The following is a 16,728-nucleotide window of genomic DNA, read 5'->3' as shown; positions in this document are numbered from 1 at the left end:
AAATTGTAAGAATAAACTTCTGTTTGTTTAAGCCATCCCATTTGTGGTATATTCTTGTCAGAGCGGTACTAGGTAACCAGAACAATCTGTTTTTTTCACTATAGTTTTGCTCTTTATGAATTTCATATAAATGGGATCATATAGTCTTTATATTTTTGAGAATACTTTCATATTCTTGCATGAATCGAAAAGAGCTCTGGTGGTGTTGTGGTAGAAGTATTTGGCTGGTAACCAAAAAGTCTGTGATTTGAACCCACCAACTGCTCCGTGGGAGAAAGATGAAGCATTCTACTTTCGTAAAGATTTACAGCCTTGGAAACACTATGGGTGTCGCTGTGAGTCAGAATTGCTTCAGTGGCAGTGATTTTTTTTTTTGCATGAATCAGTAGTTTATTCCTTCTTATATTTTGAGTACTGTTCCATTGTACAGATGTATGATGATTTCTTTATCCATTCACCAGTTGACTATTATAAAAAAGAGCTGATGATGGCTATGGGCTTTGTGGTTTATGAACATCCTAGAACAAGTCTTGTGTTCACTTACTTTTCATTTATCTTAGGTAAATATCTAGGATTGAGATTGCTCTGTTGAAGCATTTTTCAGAGTGGCTGTACATTTTGCATTCACCAGCAATTTGTGAGAGCTTCTCTTATTCCATATCCTCATCAAAACTAGTTATTATCAGTCTTTTTAAGTTTAGCCATTGTAGTGGATATGAAGTTAGTTGTATCTCATTATGGGTTTAATGTGCTTTTCCCTAATGATTAATGATAAACTTTTCATGTGCATTTTTGCCATCCTTATATATTCTGTGGTAAAGTGTCTGTTAACAAAGTTTTTTTGGTCTCTTTTATTTTAAAATTAGGTTGTTTGTCTTCTTATTATGTATTGAGTGATATGAGTTCTTTATATAGTCTGGATAAAAGTTCTTGACTGTTGCAAAAATGGCAAGGAGGCCACATGTTCTGACCTCCTCTAACCCTACAAGGGGAAGGCAGGATTACCAGCAGTAAACCAAGGCCTATTACAGCAAGGCCAGACATGCTGCCTCCCTCCAGCCCTTTCACCAACCATTCCTCCCAAAGCACCCACCACCTCTCTCCTAGGTTCGATAATTCACTGCAGTGGCCACACAGAACTCACAGATTATGAGGTTTATTAGGGAAGCACCAGGCTACAATTCGAGTTCAAGAAAAAGGCTCAGTCTCTCTCCCAGCCCACCATCCCTTGGCCAACAGTCTCTCACAGTCTCTTTCCCAGCAGTACTGGTCCCTCGGTGTCTCACTCAGCAATGCGTGTCTCTTGCTTCTCTTTCCGGAGCACGTGTCTCTTTCAGCAGCACGTCTTCCTCAACCAGCAGTCAGAGAGAGTTCTGCCTCTAGGAGGCCTCCTTTTGAGCCCGGCAGGGTGGTCAAACTAGCCAATTATAGCATCAGAACTCTAAGCACCTGAGAGAGAGTGGGCACCTCCCAGAACATTGTTTTGTGCCGCTCCCAACAGAAATACTCCAGGTGGACAACTTCAACAATCAGGAGCTCCTCAGTTGCTCATAGAAAATCCCACCTTGGAGTTTACAAAGACTTATGGGTAGAAAAGCCACATTAAGTAATTTACTACACCGCAACTGTATATATATTTTTTAAAGATTTTCTCCCAGACTGTGGCTTCCCTTATTTTTTATTATTTTGATGAAGTCCAATTTATCATATTTTTCTTTTATAGTTTGTGATTTTTCAAGTCTATTTTAAAAACTTTTGGCTAACTCAGTGTCACAAATATTTCCTTCTATGTTTTCTTCAAGAAATCTTACAGCGTTTGCTCTTACGTTTAAGTCTATTGCCTTTTCAAGTTAATTTTTGTATACAGTGTGAGATAAATGTTGAGATTTATTTTTTTTGCGTTTGGATATTTAATTGTTTCAGAACAGTTTATTGAATAGATTATCTTTTCCCTATTCAGTTTTCTTGCATCTTTGTCAAAAAATGATTGACCAAATATATGACAGTTTATTTATGGACATTCTTTTCTGCTCTATTGCTCTATATACCTATATTTACACCAATACCACATTTATGTAAGTCTTGAAATAGGCAGGATAAATTCTCTAAATTTTTATTCTTTTTCAAAACTGTTTACACTATTCTATATCCTTTGAATTTTCATATGACTTTTAGGATATGTCTATGAATTTCTAAAGAAAATCTGCTGGACTTTCTATTTGGATTATGTTGACTCTGCAGATTGATTTGAGAGAGGATTGACATCTCAACAATATTGAATCTTCTAGTTCATAAACAAGGTAAATCTCTCCATTTATTTAAGCCTTCTTTAATTTTTCTCAGCAATGTTTGCAATTTGTTAAATTTATCCTTCAGCATTTCATACTTTTTATGATATTGTAAATGGTATTTTTATTTTTAGTTTCCATTTGATTGTTACTAGCATATCTGTATTGATACAGATGTGTTGTTTTTAGATGTTGTCGAGTCAGTTCTAATTCATAATGACCCTGTGTACAACAGAACAAAACACTCCCTTGTCCTGCACCATCTTGACAGTTGTTGCCATGCTTCTGAGCTCATCATCACAGCCATGTCGTTGAGGGTCTTCCCCTTTTTCTCTGACTCTGTACTTTACTAAGCCTGGTATCCTTCTCCAGGGATTAGTCCCATCTGACAACATGATCAAAGGGCAAGAGATGAAGTCTGGCCATTCTTGCTTGTAAGGAGCATTCCAGCTATACTTCCTCCAAGACAGATTTGTTCATTCTTCTGAAAATCCATGGTACATTCAATACCACAGTTCATATGCACCAATTCTTCTGTGGCCTTGTTTATTCATTGTCCAGCTCTCACATGCATATGCTTTTGAAAATACCATGGCTTGGCTCAGAGGCACCTTAGTCTTCGAAGTGACATCTTTGCTCTTTAACGCTTTAAAGAGGCCTTTTGCAGCAGGTTTTCCAATGTAGTACATCATTTGATTTCTTGACTGTTGCTTCTACAAATGTAGATATATTCTGAGATGATCATAGGATTTTTTCTAGTCTGTTAATACGGTGACTTACACTGATTGATCTTCAAATGTTAAACCTATCTTGCATTCCTGGAGTAAAGTCTGCTTGGTCACGATGAATCTTATATTGCCAGATTTAATTTGTGAAATTTTAGTAAGGATTTTTGCATCTATGTTCATGAGAAATATTAGTCTGTAATTTTCTTTTCTTGTATTTGTTTGGTTTTGGTAGCAGGAAAAATCTTGCCTCGTGAAAGTAGCTGGAAAATGTTCTCTCCTTGTCATGACTAATTTTATGTATCAACTCGGCTAGGCTTTAGCACCCTGTTATTTAATCAAATGGTAATCTAGGTGTTGCTGTGAAGGTATATTGTAGTTTTGATTAACATCTACAGTCAGTTTACTTTAAGAAAAGGAGATTATTCTTGGTAATGTGGATGGGCCTCATGTAATCATTTGAAGGTCTTGAAGTTTCCCAGAAAATAAATTCTGTCTCAGGACTGTAGCATCAAACATCACCTGCAGCATCCTGTCAAGTTTCCAGCCTGCTGGCCAGCCCTACAATTTTCAGACTTGTCAGCCTCCACGTGAGGCAATATATTAAAATAAATCTCTTACTATGTATTTTTTTCTTCTTCACTGGAGATCCCTGACTGACACACTACTCTTTGATTTTCTGGAAGGGTTTGTACACGTTGTTGTTGTTAACTGCCATGAAGTTGGTTCTGACTCATCGCAACCCTGCGTACAACAGAACAAAACACTGCTCGTCCTGCAACATCCTCAAAATCCTTGCTATGCTTGAGCCCTTCGTTGCAGCCACTGTGAGAATACATCTTGTTAAGGGTCTTCCCCTTTTCCAAACAGATTTGTTCATCCTTCTGGCAGTCTGTGGTGTTTTCAGTGTTCTTTGCGAATACACAATTCAAATGCATCAGTTCTTCTGTGGCCTTCTTTATTCATTGTTCAGTTCTCACAAACATATGAGGCTTTTGAAAATACCATAGCTTGGCTTAGGCATACCTTCATCTTCAAAATGATATCTTTGCCCTTTAATGCTTTAAAGAGGTCTTTTGCAGTAGATTTACCCAATATAGTACATCATCTGATTTCTTAATGGCTGCTTCCATGGGTGTTGATTGTGGATCCAAGTAAAATGAAGTCCCTAACAATTTCAAGCTTTTCTCCATTTAACATAATGTTGCTTATTGGTCCAGTTGTGAAGATTTGTGTTTTCTTTATATTGAGATGTAATACATACTGAATGAAGACTGTAGTCTTTGATCTTCATCAGTAATGGCTTCAAGTCATGTTCACTTTGAACAAGCAAGGTTGTGTAATCTGCATATCACAGGTCAATGAGTCTTTTTTCCAATCCTGCTGCCAGTCCACCTTCTTGAATTATTTGCTCAGCATTCAGATTGAATAAGTATGGTGAAAGGATACGACTCTGACACACACCTTTCTTGATTTTAAACCATGCAATATCCCCTTGTTTTGTTTGAACGACTGCCTCTTGAACTATGTACAGGTTCCTCATGAGCACAATTAAGTGTTCTGGAATTCCCATTTATTGCAATGTTATCCATAATTTGTTATGATCCACATAGTCAAATGCCTTTGCAAAGTCAGTAAATCACAAGTAAATAGCTTTCTGGTATTCTTTGCTTTCAGCCAAGATCCATCTGACATCAGCAATGATATCCCTCATTCCACATCCTCTTCTGAATCCAGCTTGTATTTCTGGAAGTTCCCTGTCAGTATATTGCTACAACTGTTTTTAAAGTACCTGCACCAAAATTTTATTTGTATGTGATATTAATTATGTGGTACAATAATTTCTACATTCTGTTGGATCACTTTTCTTTGGAAATGGGCACAAATATCTATCTCTTCCAGTCAGTTGGCCAGCAAGCTCTCTTCCAAATTTCTTGTCATAAATGAGTGAGCACCTCTAGTACTAGATCTGTTTGTTGAAACATCTCAGTGGGTATTCTGTCAGTTCCTGGAGCTTTGTTTTTTTATTTTTGCTAGTTCCTTCAGAGCAGCTTGGATTTCTTCCTTCCATACCATTGGTTCTTGATCATATGCTACCTCCTAAAATGGTTAAACATTGACCAGTTATTTTTGGTACAGTGACTCTGTGTATCCCTTCCATCTTTTTCTGATGCTTTCTGCATCGTTAACTATTTTGTGCATAAAATCCTTCAGTATCACAACTTGAAGCTTGAATTTTTTCTTCAGTTCTTTCAGCATGAGAAATGCTGAGCATGTTCTTCCCCTCTGGTTTTCTAACTCCAGGTCTTTGCAGAGTTCATTGTAATACTTTACTTTGTCTTCTTCTGCTGAGACTCTAACGTTCAGCTCTTTTGTTTCATCATTTCTTCCATTGCTTTAGCTACTTGCCATTCAAGAGCAAGTTTCAGAGTTTCTTCTGATATCCATTTTCGTCTTCCTTTCCTGTCTTTTTAATGACCTTTTGCTTTCTTCATGTATGATGTTCTCAATGTCATTCCACAACTTGTCTGATCTCAGTCATTGGTATTCAGTGTGTCAAATCTATTCTTTAGACAATCTCTAAAGTACAATCAAGGGATATATTGGGATATAATCAAGGTCATATTTTGGCTCTGATAGACCTGTTTTAATTTTCTTCATTTCAACTTGAACTTGCATATGAGCAATTGATGATGTGTTCCACAGTCAGCTCCTAACCTAATTTTAACTGATGATACTGAGCTTCTCCATCAACTCTTTCCATAGATATAATTGATCTGATTCCTGTGTATTCCATCTGGCAAGGTCCACATGTATAGTCTTCATTTATGTTGTTGAGAAAAAGTGTTTGCTATGGATAAGTTGTTGGTCTTGCAAAATTCTATCATGCAATCTCTGGCATCATTTCTATCACCAAGACCATATTTTCCAAACACAGTGCTTCTTCTTTGCTTCCAAATTTTGCATTCCAATCACCAGTAATTATCAATATGTCTGCATTGCACATTTGGTCAATTTCAAACTGCAGAAGCTGGTAAAAATCTTCAATTTCTTCATCTTTGGCTTTAGTGGTTGGTACATAAATTTAAATAATAGTGGTATTATCTGATTTCCTTGTAGGTGTATGGATATTATCCTATCACTGACAACATTATACTTCAGGATAGGTCTCAAAACGTTCTTTATGACGATGAATTGATACAATTCCTCTTCAATTTGTCATTCCTGGCATAGCAGACTATATGATTGTCTGATTCCAAATAGCCAATACCAATCCATTTCAGCTCACTAATGCCTAGGATATCAATCCTTATGCATTTCATTTCATTTTTGACAACTTCTAAATTTCCTAGATTCATAGTTCATACATTCCACATTCTGATTATTAATGGATTTTTGCAGCTATTTGACATTCCATTTGGAGTCGTGCCCTATCAGAAAATGAAGGTCCCCAAAGCTTTACTTCATCCACATCACTAAGGTCGACTCTATTTTTAGGAGGCAGCTCTACCCCAGTTGTATTTTGAGTGCCTTCCAACCTGAGGGGTTCATCTTCTGGCACTACATCAGACAGTGTTTCTTGGCTGTTCATTATGCTTCTAGTAATATATCAGACAGTACTTCACTGCTATTCATAACATTTTCAGTGGCCACTTTTTTCAGAAGTGGATCGTCCTATCCTTCCCACACTGTCTTAGTCTGGAAGTTGTGCTGAAATCTGTTCACCATGGGTGGACCTGCTGATGTTTGAAATATTGGTGGCATATTTTCCAGCCTCACAGCAACATGCAAGCCACCACAGTACAACAAACTGACAGATGAGTGGTGTGGATTTGTGTGTAATTGATATTATTTCATTATTAAATGTTTTATAGCATTCACTAGTGAAGTCACTGGTCTTGGAATGTTCTTTGTAAACTGTTTTAACTACAAATTCAATTTCTTTCACAGATATAAGACTATTTACTTTAATTATTTATTCTTGAATAAGCATTGGTAGGTTTGCCTTCTGAGGTTTTTCATCTTATTTAAGCTGTTTGTGTTAGACTGGGTTCCCTAGAGAAACAAAACCAGTAAAGCTTATCTATATAGAGAAAGAGAAATTTATCTTAGGAAAATGGCTCACACACTTATAGAAGCTGGCAAGTCCAAAGTTCTTGGATCAAACATCAAACTGGAGGCTTTTCCCGACTCTTGAAACTGTAGGGGCTGGGGAGCTCAAGGTTGGCAGGCAGTATACTGGCTTTTGACTCCAAGATCTCCAGGCTGAATGGTGGATTGTGTGCTCACAGAGAGTTGTAGGCAGCAGAACAGAATCCCAATACACAGAAGAATGTCTCTTTTCCCAGGATGTCCATAAATATACTGGAAGCAGGCCACACCCCTAGGGAAACTCCCTTTCAATGGATTGGCTGCTTAAAACATATTCATCTGATCCCATCATGGGAATAACCACATCACAACTGCTTAAACCCCACAGAATTGTGGTCCAGCCAAATTGACACACAGCTACAACTATCACACTGTTGAATTTATTGGCATAATTTTGTTTATGCTTTTGATCTCTGTAGGCTCTGTAGTGATGTCTTCATTCATTCCTGATTTGGTAATTTGTATCTTTTTTTCTTGATAAATTTGACCATATATTTATCAATTTTATTGATCTTTTGAAAGAATCAGCTTGTGGCTTCATTAATTACTATGATTGTTTTTCTAGTTTTTATTTCATTGATACTCACTGTTAAGTTCATTATTTTCTTCCTTCTATTTATTTTGGTTTAATTTATTCTTCTTTTCCTAGTTTCTGATGGGGGAGGTAGACCATTGATTTTAAAACTTTTTATTTTAACCTTTTTAAATATAAACATTTAAAGCTATACATTTTCATCTAAGAACTACTTTAGCTACATGTCACAAATTTTAATGTATAATATTTGGAGTACATTTGTTTTTCAAGTTGTCTAAGTGTTCCTGAATAAGTATCTCCTTTTTTTTTTTTTTTCCACTAAGCATCATATTTTTAAAGATTATTTCAGTTGCTGTTATATCTAATAGGTTACATTTACCTGCTGCAAACTTCTCCATGGTGTGCCTCCTCCAAATTTTGCCTATCTAATTTCCCCACAATAGACAACTAACTTGCTTTTAACAACTCATCACCATAAATAATGCTACAGTAGACATACTTATACATGTCCACTTATGAGCCTGTGTGAGAATATATCTGGAGTATGTATTAAGGCATGGAATTGTTGGGTCATAGGCATACACTTACATTACCTAAGTACTGACAGATTTTTCTCCACAGTAGCTACAGTACATAAGGGTTCTTATATATCCATATCCTCACCAACACTCATCAAGCATTCTAATTTTTGGCAATCTATTAGGGGTAAAGTGATATTTTTTGTTTTAAATTACTTTTCTGATTATTGTTAATGATTTTAAGTATTCTCCCCATGCTTTTTTTTTTTTTTTTAATAATGGTAGTTCATAATCCCTTGTCAGATTTTCACTTTATAAATGACATCTCCTGTTCTGTTAACTGCCTATTAATTTTGTCCATAGTGTCATTTGTTGAACAAAAATCCTTAAATTTTATGTAATAACATTCATAGAAATGTTTCCATTATTCATTTGTGCTTTTAATATTTATTTCCCTAGCCATGCATCAGAAAAATATCATCTTACTTCTTTTATTAAAATCCTATATTAAATCTTGAAATTGTAACCTTTTACATTTAGGTCATTAATACAGAATTTTCCTTTGTTCCAGTTGCTAGAGAGCTATGAGGGACATGATTGGAGCATCCCATGCTTTCAACTTCTTAATTCTGTGACCAGTGAGAAGAGGTGCTTCTTTTTCCTAGATCCAATTTGAAAAATTATGAAGAAGGACTCTGACTGACCTATGTCACATACCTACTCTCATAGCCTAAGTAGCAGAATCCCTTACCAAGTGCTAGGTAGATAAAACAGTTGTCCCTATTGAGGTGGTAAGACAAATACACCCATTAAGTAGAATTTAAAGTTAAAAGTTTTACAGGAGATAGAAACAATTGCATTCTATTGGGGAAAACATAATATTTTTTGTTCTTTTTTTTTTTTTTTCCCTGAACAAAAGTATGAAAGAGAGATACCTTTTTTTTTTTTTTTTTTCTAACTTTTGCTAGTTTATTTCTCTTCCTTCCCCCTAACTTTATCAACTAGTAATTAGGATCCTTTAAAAAAGGAATAGAGGAATAAGTATTTATATTGACAGAAACAAAAGCATTGATGATGTTGTTAGTTGTTGTAGTTGTTGTTAGGTGCCATCCAGTCATCTCCAACTCATAACGACCCTATGCACAGCAGAACGAAACACCACCCGGTCCTGAACCAGCTCCGTGATTCTTGCTACACTTGAGCCCATGGCTGCCGCCACCGTGTCAGTCCACCTCGTTAAGGGCCTTTCCCTCTTTGGTTGACACTCCACCTTACCAAGCATGACATCCTTCTCCAGGGAATGGTCCCTTCAGACAACAAGACCAAAGTATGTGAGATGAAGTCTGGCCATTCTAGCCTCCAAGGAACATTCTGGCTGCACTTCCTCCAGGACAGACCTGTTAGTTCTTTTAGCAGGCCACGGTACTTTCAGAATTCTTTGCCAACACCACAGCTCAAAAGTAGCAATTCTTCTTCGGTCTTCTTATTCATTGTCCAGCTCTCACATGCACATGAGGCGATTGAAAATACCATGGCTTGTGTCAGGCACACCTTAGTTCTCAAGGAGACATCTTTGCTCTTCAGCACTTGAAAGAGGTCCTTTGCAGCTGATTTACCCAGTGCTATGTAGTCTGATGTCCTGACTGCTGCTTCCATTAGCGTTGATTGTAGAACCAAGCAATGTGAAGTCTTTGACAATTTCAATCTTTTCTCCGTTTATCTAATGCTGCTTATGGGTCCAGTTGTGAGGATTTTTGTTTTCTTTATATTGAGATGTAATCCATACTGCAGACTGCATTCTTCAATCTTCATCAGTAAGTGCTTCGAGTCATCCTCACTTTCAGCAAGCAAAGTAGTGTCGTCAGTGTATCGCAGGTTGTTAATGATTCTTCCTCCAATCCTGATGCCTCCTCTTCTTAGTTGCCATTAAATTGGCTCCAATTCAAAGCAGCCTTCTGTATAATAGAACAAAATGTTTCTCAGTCCTGCAAGAGTGTTACAATTGTTGGTATGTTTGTGCCCATTGTTATAGCTGTTGTGTCAACCCATCTGGTTGAGAGTTTCTCTGTTCTTCGCTGACCCTCTACTTCTCCAAACATCAGTTTTTTTAAAAAAATAAGGTAGCATTTATTTAGTGTATTTGGGCAATGTGCCAAATGCCTTGTATACATGATCTTACTTAAACTTTATAACAGCCCTATGAATTGGGGACACCAGGAGTACAATGTGACTTGCAGAGTGTAGAGAAGGTACTTAACACACTCAATGCATATCCTAACATATAATGAATATGAGGATCAAATGAATCAGGAATGTAATATGCTTAACGCAGTGTCCAGCAAATAGAAGGGACTCAATAAATGTCAACCATCACCATCGTCATAGTCATCATCATCATTATCATATCTGACCTGACATAGCATACTCCTTAAACATTGCAATGACTGACACATATTGGATAACTAGTGCATTAATTTGTAAACATATCAAGAAAGAGGAGGCTTAATTCAATGGTAATATTTGGCTGGGAGTTTTATGTATATTCAATTTTCCTCTAAAACCCATTTCTAAATAGTTGATTCCCATGATATTGCAGTTAATGATAATTAAATATACTAATAATATGCTTAATAGGGCTATCTGACTGATACAAGGTTTTAATCAACCTTCCTTGGGAAGCAGATAATTCTTCATGACAGAAATGACATTTTCAATTTGTTGTTGTTAGGTGCCTTCGAGTCAGCTCTGACTCATAGCAACCTTATGTGTAACAGAATGAAATGTTGTCTGGTCGTGTGCTATCCTTTGAGCTCATTCTTGCAGCCATTATATCAATCCATCTCATTGAGAATTTCCCTCTTTTTGCTGACCTTCTTCTACTTTACATGAATGTTGTCTTTCTCTAGCAATTGGTCTCTCCTGACGATGTGTCCAAAGTAAGAGAGATGAAGTCTCACTTTCCTTGCTTCTAAGGAGCATTCTGTTTATATTTTCCCCAAGATTGATTTCTTTCTTCTGCTGCTGCTGTTATTTTTGTTGTTGTTAAGCTAGACCATGGTATATTCAGTATTCTTTGCCAACACTACATTTCAAATGTGTCAGTTCATCTTCAGTCTTCCTTTTTTATTGTCTAGCTTTCATATGCATATGAAGTAATTGAAAATACACATCTTAGTCATCAAAATGACATTTTTGCTTTTTAAGATTTTAAAGAGGTCTTTTGCTACAGATTTGCCCAATGCAACATGTCATTTGCTTTCTTGACTCCTCCTTCCATTGACGTTGATTGTTGCTCCAAGAAGAATGAAATCCTTGACAACTTCAGTTTCTTCACCATTTTTAATAGACTGTAAAGATTTAGATAGACAAGAAATTGCATGTGTTATGACTTCTAAGTAGAAGAAAAAACCTAAGTTAAAATGCAGGGCGAGGAAATTAGGAATGTATTCAGGGTATAATCTATTTGACTGGCTATGTTGTTGTTGTTATGTGCCATCGAGTCAAACCCGACTCATAGCGACCCCTCCTTGGGTTTCCGAGGCAGTATCACTACGGAAGTAGGATTGCCCAACCTTCCTTCCGAGGAGTGGCTGGTGGGTTTGAACTGCCAGCCGTCTGGTTAGCAGGCAAGTGTCTTAGCCACTATGCTACCACAGCTATAGGATACAGGAAAGTTTAGTATGTGCTGCCACTCTGAAGGTACTTGTAGAAAATAAAGTTGTTGCTTACCCAGTGGGCATTTCCCCAGCCCTGCATTGTTACTAGTAGAATCCTAATTTGAGATGGCAAGGTATATTTAGGGGATGAATCTTGATGGATCAAAGTCCATTGTAGCCCTAGGTCTAGTTCTTCTTTGCCCTCATATTCACTTTCTCAGACTCCCATGAACAAGAGGTGGCCATGTGACTCAATTCTGGCCAAAATAATGCAAGTGGAAGTCTGCTGGGAACTTTTCTTTCCTTCTCTTTGTTTGGCACTACATCATCTTTCTTGTGTCCAAAAGAGAAAAGAAAAGAAAATTGCAAATTCCATCCCAAAGTCCTGATATCATTAGAGCCAGGGTTAGCTTCATGGGCCTAGTTTTCACATGGCTCTGCATACAGAAGGATTCCACGCTTGACTCAATGCTCTCCTGCTGCTGTGCTGAAATTCTGATTTTTTGAACAAGAGGTGACACGTTTTCTTTTTGTACTGGACCTTGCAAAATATATAGCCAGTCCTATGAAATCTCCTATTTCCAAGCCTCTTGTTAATAATAAATGTCATCCTGATTTAAAACAGTGTTGGTTGGGCTTTCAGTTACTTGTAGCTCAACACATTCTGATAAAATATAACCTTGGGTCAAGATTCAAATATTTTCTATAAAAAGACTGAATTCTTACCTTGGGGATACAGCCTGAAATTGTATAAAGAGCATGCATTTGGATTCAGGCAGCTTTACAAATTGCAGCTCATGCAATTTACTTTAATCCTTTGAACCTCAGTTTCCTTATTCTTAAAATTGGAATTAATAATACTTACTAGTTAGATTTGTTGAAGGATTAGATGAATTAACATGTACAATAGATAGCATAAAATCTAACATTTAATCAATGTTCCAGTAATGTTTGCTGCATTCTTTCTCATTTTCACATGTTAGAGTAAGCCCACATGATAAAAAGAGAGATGCATAAGAATTCCATGCAGACAAAAGTCCTTATCTGGGCAAACTACCATAAGATCTCAGTAAAGAAACCAGTTTCAGAAGTTAAGTTATAGATTGTTGTTGTTGTTGTTATGTGCCGTCGAGTCGGCCCCGACTCATAGCGACCCCTCCTTGGGTTTTCGAGGCAGTATCACTACGGAAGTAGGATTGCCCAACCTTCCTTCCGAGGAGTGGCTGGTGGGTTTGAACCGCCAGCCGTCTGGTTAGCAGGCAAGTGACTTAGCCACTATGCTACCAGAGCTCCAAGTTATAGATAGCATTGTTGATATTGAAGACTTGAAAGAATCTGAAGAAGGAAATACAATTTTCATTATTATGTTAAAGACTACCTTTTGGTTTAGTGTGGTTGTTAAGTTTGCATGTCAACTTGGCTGGGCAGCTGGATGTAGTATTCCCCATGATGAGACTGGTAGTCAACTCCACGGTGGAATCTACTATGAGCAGCCGAGTAGCTGCCTTGGGGATGTGGTCTGCTTTCTGCATATAAGGAAAAGCCTTTGGGAATGGTCTCTAGCTTATGGCATGCTTGAACCCTGCATGTAGCTGTGTCGTTGTTCAGCAGCCTGCCATGCTTTGTCCATCCTGGGACTTTCAATAGACTTGAATCAATGGCCTGCTGTGTTGTTTGGTAACATTGGGACTGTGCCATTTTATTTGTCGACCTTGGTCTCATTAGCCCTCAGCAGTCAGTAGCTGCCTGAGTGAAAAGATGTCTCTAGCTTCAGTGGGCCGGCAGTAAGAGGCAAAGCTGAAGCTCAAGGTCAAAGGGCTTTCACACAGCCCCTAGAGCCTGACACTTGGAATTCGGACTTCTATCCTCCCAAAGGAATAAACTCCTTTTTCTTCGAGCCATCCCATTTGTGGTATATTCTTGTCAGAGTGGCACTAGGTAACCAGAACACTTAGACCTTGGCAAAATGAGTTTATGCATATTAATCTTCTCCTTTGGTAATAAAGATTATTTGGAGAAGGAAAAGTCATTTATTGTGTTTGAGCCTTACTTTGGGCAGTGCTCAGCAGGGTGCTTTATGCTGCTGATGTTCTATGAAGCATCAGCTGAAGTGGCTCTACTGGGAACTGGAGGATCCACTTTTCAAGATGTCTCACTCAGAGCTCAGTTGGGCTGGGGGCTTGGGACATCAATTCCTCTCCATATGGGCCTTTGTATAGCTGTTTGGGATTCCTTGTGGCATAAGGCTGGGTTCCAAGAATAAGCAGCTCACAAGTGCAGGACAAAGCTATATTGCCTTGTGTGACCTAGTCTCAGAAGTTGTGTAGCATCCATTGTAGCCATAAGCACACCCAGATTCAAGGGAGAAAATATAACCCCACTTCTCAAAGGGAGTAATGCCAAAGTCACAGTGCATGAAGAATATGCAAAATGGAAAATATTGCTATAGCCATTTTTGGAAAATACACTTTGCCTTAGAATAGTGATGATATGCATTAGGAAATGAAGTGGTTAGCAAACCCTCTATGTCCTTCACATATAAAACAGACTGAAGTTTAAAGGATTCGGGTGGTATAGAATTGATGTGGTGATTCAGAGATCCTTTTATATAAAATGGAGGTGGGTGAGCTCCTGAGTGACAGGATGTTTGGCCTCAGGAGGTTGAGTGGCATTTTTCTCAAACATTACTATATTAGGATTAGTGACTTGCCAGGTTCCAAATCTAGTAATAACATTCTGTTTCTTTAAATTCTCCCATGATTCCCAGGGGATAGATTATTCTTTTTGTTTCCTGTCCTTGTCTATTGTATGATGGTAGCTGCATGCTTATCAAGTCACTGCCACTCTGCTCACCAGAGAAAGATGCATTCAGGCATATGATTTAATTATTTCATAGGAATTCTGAAAAATTAAAATGATGCTAACATTAAGGTTTCCTATGTGCCAGCAGTGTGCTAAGTGCTTAACATCGATTATCTCATTTAATCCTCAGAATAACTCTAAGATCTAGGCACTATTATCTCTATTCCATAGATGACTGAACTGAATTTTAGAGAGGTTAAGTAATTATCAAGGTTAACCATGGAATATGCGAGTAAGAACTCAAACTGAAACTCAAATCTGATTCCAGTGTCTCTTAACTCTACTACACTCCCCATTATATTTAAACACATAATTTTATTCATTCAACACATATTTTTAGGCCCTGTCATGAGTTAGCATTGTTCTAGGCACTAAGGATACATCAGTGAACAAAGCAGATAAAGTTGACACTGCCATGGCACTTACATTCTAGTAGGGAAAGAAAGACAATAAAATGTCAAGTAATATGTTATGATTATTAAAAGAGGGTGATAGCTGGTGATTTTATACTGATACCTGAATGACAAGAAGAAATCAACAATTCTTTGGGGGAAGAGCAATTCTGACTAGGAACAGTAAATAGAAGTGTCCAGAAATGGGAAGGAGTGTAGATAAATGGGCCAAAGGGACATTATTAGTATAAGATGAAAGTAGGGAGATGGCAGATGTTGTATCATAAAGACCATAGAAGCCAGAGTAAAGACTCTGGGTTTTATTCTAAAATGGGGAAGTTTTTGGGAGATTTTAATCAGGGAAATGACCTGATCTGAATGAAAACATCACTCTGATTGTATGGAGAAAGTATTGTAGGGCAGCAAGGATGGATGCAGAGGGGCCAGTGAAGAACTGAGAAGTGGCTTAGACTAAGTTGTAGTGAAGCTGCAGAGCAGATAACAGATTTGGGAGATATTTTCATAGAGAATCCAAAAGACTTGACCATAATTTGGATAATGAAGGTAAAGAAAATAAAGGAATCAAGAATAATACCTGGATTTATAGCTGGAGTAACTAGGTAGAAACCAAAATCTATTACCATTAAGTCAATTCCAACTCACAACAACCCTATAGGACAGAGTCGAACTGCCCATAGGTTTCCAAGGCTGTAATCTTTATAGAAACAAATTATCACCTCTTTTTCCCTCAGAGCAGCTGTTGGGTTTGAATTACGGAACTTTTGGTTAGCAGCTGAGTGCTTAACCACTGTACAACAAGGACTTCTCAACTGGGTCGAGGATGGTGCTATTTACTGAAATGGGGAAGAGAGGGGTAGAACAGGTTTGGAGAAAATAAAAAGTTCTCCTCGGCATGTGTGAATGTTAACTATTAGACATCCAGATAAAAAGGTCAACTTAATATGTAAATCTGAAGTCAAGGAAGAGGTCAGAATAAGAAGTACACAGATGGGAGTATTTGGCATCTAGATAATATTTAATATTAAACATAATGTAACCACAGAAGGTAGATAAAGAATATAAAGAACCCAAAGACTAAGGCCTGAGCATTCCAACATGTAGAGGCGAGACAGAGGAGAAGTAGTAAGCAAAAGAAAGAAATAAAAAGGCCACTGAGGTAAGGAAGAAAGCCAGAAAGGCATTTTATTCCAGAAGCAAAGAAAAGAAAGTTAGAGAATGGTAAGAGGTGGGATAAGATAAGGATGGAGAAGTGACCAGTGGCAAGAAAAACAGATCGAAGATTCTGACAAGATAACTTCTATAAAGGCCCCAGTAGAATGGAGAGAAGGGGCTGGCTGCAGGAGGGGGAGGTAGTGAGGAAGCAGAGATACTCTCTGTAGACAACACTTTTAAGAAGTGTTGTGAGGGAGGGTGGGGCAAGATGGCGGACTAGGCAGAAGGATTGCACAGACCCTCTTCAACAAAGAAAAGGGAAACCAAATAACACAGACACAGAAGATAATCTTGGACCCCTGAGCCTTGAAGGAAAGGATGCAGAATTGGACTAAACCCCAACTAGCAGAAGAATTTGCGTGAAAAT

Source organism: Orycteropus afer, unplaced genomic scaffold (assembly GCF_000298275.1).
Source record: "Orycteropus afer afer isolate SDZICR_OR568_19922 unplaced genomic scaffold, OryAfe1.0 scaffold00040, whole genome shotgun sequence".
Taxonomy (NCBI): Eukaryota; Metazoa; Chordata; class Mammalia; order Tubulidentata; family Orycteropodidae; genus Orycteropus; species Orycteropus afer.
This window is presented reverse-complemented; position numbering follows the sequence as displayed.